Source organism: Mastomys coucha, chromosome X (genome assembly GCF_008632895.1).
Source record: "Mastomys coucha isolate ucsf_1 chromosome X, UCSF_Mcou_1, whole genome shotgun sequence".
NCBI classification, from domain to species: domain Eukaryota; kingdom Metazoa; phylum Chordata; class Mammalia; order Rodentia; family Muridae; genus Mastomys; species Mastomys coucha.
This window is the reverse complement of record NC_045030.1, coordinates 160269597-160273937: the sequence shown is the minus strand read 5'-3', so window position 1 is coordinate 160273937 and position 4341 is coordinate 160269597.

The window sequence follows — 4341 nt, the reverse complement described above, 5'->3', positions numbered from 1 at the left end:
CATTGTACAAGGTAGCAAAGAACTTAAGCATCTATGTTATTATGATTAGTTTTTAATATTGTCAACTTGCCACAACCTGCAATGACCTGACAAGACAATCTCAACTGATAAACTGTTTAGATCAGTTTGGCCTGTTAGATTATCTTGCTTGAGGATTGGTTTAGGAAGATCCAGTAGATTTTGAGCAGTGTCCTTCCTTAGAAGGAGTATCCTGAACTACTTAAGACAAGAAACAGCTAGATGAGAGCAAGTTGGCAAAGTTTCATTTGCTTCTCTACTCGTCACATTGGATGTGGTGCTACAAGTTTCTTCCCTGACTTCTCCATAATAATGGATCATAATCTGAAATTGTAAACCAAAGAAACTCCTCCTCTTCTAAGTTCCTTACTGTCTGGGTATTTGTCATGGCAAGAAAAATGAAGCTAGGACACATGTGTAGGAAGATGTGCAGAAGAGAGTTTGACATGGTTAACTGAGCAGGATCTTCCATCCTCATTATGGAGCACAAGAGAACAGAGAAGGATTCACACAGAACCTACATAAAAAGATTTGACTCTAGGGAGATGACAGCTCAGTGGGTGAAGTGCTTGCCATACAAGTGTGAGGACACGAGTTTGAATCTCCAGAACCCATATAAAGCCAAATACAATACCACTCACCTTTAATCCCAGTGTTTCTAACATGAGCTAGAAGATGGAGACAGAAGAATCCCTGGAAGCTCTTGCGCCAGTCAGCCTGGCCTATGCAGAAGTGAATAACGGGGGAATCCTGTCTCAAATAAAGCAGAGAGTGAAGAACAACAACTGAGGCTGACCTGTGACCTCCACATTTTCATTATGGCAAATGCACTCCAGTACAAACATTCACACACACATATGAATACTCATTTCACATGCACGCACACATACACATGCACATACACACACACAAACGCATATGTAGATAGATAGATAGATAGATAGATAGATAGATAGATAGATAGATAGATAGATAGATAGATAGAAAATGACCCAAGATGGGAACTATTACAGAGATCTACAACTGGGCAAGATACAGAAAATATACTATTAACTTCTACTCAGGACCCACAGCCCCAGAAAAACTTTTCTTTAGCATTAACTTTAAGAGGAATATGAAACCTCTGTGGTGTTTATGCCCTCTGGACTTCCTGGTCAAATGTTGGTGGAAGGTAGGGAATGCCACAGAGAAAGTAGAATGATAGGATGCTGTCATCCCATGTAACAAAGGACATTTCCCAGAGTGCAAATTAGGAAAGAAGTTGGCTTTTCCAAGATGATACCTAAAGCCATGCCTGGTGGTATATATCGTGAATTCCAACACTTGAGAGGTAGGTGCAAGAGAATTAGGAGTTTGAAGTTGTGTTGGGCTACACAGTAAACTCAATTCTAGCCAGGGTCATGGGAGATGCTATCTCAGAAATTAAAACAAAGCAAAAAAAAAAAAAAAAAAAAAAAAAAAAAAAAAAAAAAAAAAAGGAAAAGAAAATATAAAACTACAAGCAAATCCACAGCCATATAAATTTATTTGTTTAGTTATTTTTGAGACACTATCTTGTGTTGTTCAACCTATTCTTGAACTCACTGTGTAGCTGAGGCAGGCCTTGATCTTCTGACTTCCAGGCCCTACCCACAGGTGTGCACTGCCTTGCCCAAATTCAACTAATATTTAAATGTGTGTCTCAAAGACAAAGTCAGAGAAACAACTGCTTCCTGTTAAGCTGGGACATTTGGATGTCCAGTGGGCTCTAATGTGAATTTCAGGAGAAACCCTTCCCTCCACCAAGGACACAGAGCTTGCTTGTGAGATTTGTTGACAATAAAATATTCGAGCAGCTAGGGTCCCTAGTATAGATTTGACTTTGTTTAATTTAAAAATAACATGGGGAATCTTTTCATATTTCTATTTAATAAGTAGGTGTTAAGTTCTACTATATTAGTTACACTGTATGGATCCTAGCTTGTAATCAGTGAAACGAAATATTCCTTGTCATTAACTATGTATGCTTATTTGTTTAGACTGAAGTAGACTTTTGTAATGTATTTCATGTTTTGGGAGATATTGCAAAGCATCATTCTTCTTCCTCCTACCCCTTCTCCTGGTCATGTATTTCAGGCTTACCTTGAACTCCCTGTGTAGTTGAGGCTAGCCTGCCTCCACCTGTCAAGTGCTTAGTGTTAGGGATGGAAGCCAGGGCTTCATGCATACTAGAGACAAGTATTGTACCATCTGAGTTATATCTCCTGCCCTGACTCTTCATGGTGTTATTGATATTTAGGCCATATAGATGGTCAGCCATTCTATATTTCTCTGGCTCTGGGTATCAAGATATACCTGGGTATCAAGGTATTGCAGGCACGGATTGGGGTTTGGAGTCACCCACTGGGATTTTCGAGGTCATATTACTTGGAGCAAGGGACACATGGATGGTGGTAGAAACCAAGGTAGGTTTATTACAGGAGAAAAATCACTTCCTACAAAGGAAGCTGGCCCAGGCTGGAGAAAGGTCAGAAGCTCGATGGCACCAGGGCACAGAAGGCATGACATTTTATACGTCATTGTCATAGCAACTGCCTTCCCTCACATTTTTATATGAGAGATACATGTTCTGCTCTTCTGGAAGTTTGAGTAAGAAATCCACCCCCAATGCACCCCAGATAGGAACACATATTTGAACAATGCTTCCTTGGACAGTGGCACTGTTTTGTGGAGGCTATGGAACCTTTAGGAGGCAGAGAAAGTATACCACTGTGGAGCAGGCTTTGAGAGCCCATAGCCTCGCTCACTTTTCTCCGTCTCTGCTTCATGGGTGTGATTGATGGTGTGAGCTCCCAGCTCTTCTTGCTCCAGCCACGTGTTGCCAAGGCTCCCCTACTATTGTGGATTCTGCTTCTGAAACTATAAGCCCAAGTAAAGTGCTTCTGTAAGTTTCCTTTGGTCATAGTATTGTATTGTATAGCAACATAAAATTGGCAAATATAGCCCCTTGGGCACAGTCTCTGAGTGGAGCCATGCCTGCTAGCTGGTTGCTTTCAAATGCTCATCTTGCTTCCTGTCTTTCTATCCTACTCTCTATCCTAGACATGTAGGCAAAAAAGGTACAGGATGGACATAATCAGATACTGTTGCTCAAAATTGTCCAGTTCTCCAATTTTGTAGAAATGTCATGGGTTGATACAGATTGAAACAGTAAGGCGACCAAGAAATATCAGATATTATTTTCAAAAGCAGAGTTTTCCTCACTAAAGAGTCATTTCATATTTTAGTAAATTTTCTCTTTTGTGTTTGTTTCCATTGTTTTCTTTTTGACATAGGGTCTCTCTGTGTATCTTAGGTTGACCTCAAGCACACAGTGATCCTCCTGCATCAGCCTCTTAAGTGCTGAGATTACCATAACCAAATTCATATTTTGATAATTTTTCAATAAAAGTTCTTTGTGCTTATGAGTTAGAAATGGAAAAGGATACTACAGGGCCTGGGCAATGGTGTTTTCTTGGATGCATATTCTTGAGTGATAAAAATAACCTAAACTGTTAATTCATACACATTTATTCATCTTTTTGTAAAGTTGGTACATGGTATATACATATGGGCATGTGCTTGTGAGTGCACATGGATATAGAGATCAGAGGCCAATATCTGGTATCTTCCTCTATCACTTTCCTTCTTCTTTGGCATAGGAAATCTCACTGAACCTGAAGCTCATTAACTGGTTGATGACAGTGAAGTTGACCATCTAAGAAGCTCCAAGAATCCTTCTGTCTCTGATGCCCCAGTTGCAGATGTGGGCCACTGCTGCTCCTGGCTTTTCATGGGTTCTGGGATCTGAACTGAAGTACTATTGCTTCTACAGCAGTCACTGTATCCAATGAGCCATAACCTCATCCCTTATTTATCTATTTATTTATTTATTTATTTATTTATTTATTCATTCCTTTATGTTTGCCTTCATCTAAGAACTTGTCTTTAGATAAATGTGAAAAGCAGAGCTGAGGGACAAAGCTGGGGGAAGGTCTTACTGTCATAGTTCTGTATGTACCCAACAAAGGATTATCTGGTGGGGTTTCCCTTACCTACGAGCTTAGGGCCCAGGTCAGGTATGTGTCTCTGACACCCTTCCCTGTTTTCTGAAGGAATGACATGCTAAACAGTCTTGTTTCCCCTTATTTTCTTTGGCTTCTCCCACATACCTCTCACATACCTTTCTTTTTATTAAATAATTAATTTTTATTAAATATTTTCTTTATTTACATTTCAAATGATATTCCCTTTCCCCGTTTCCCTTCTGAAAAAAAAAAGACCCTATCTCCCCGCCCCCACCAA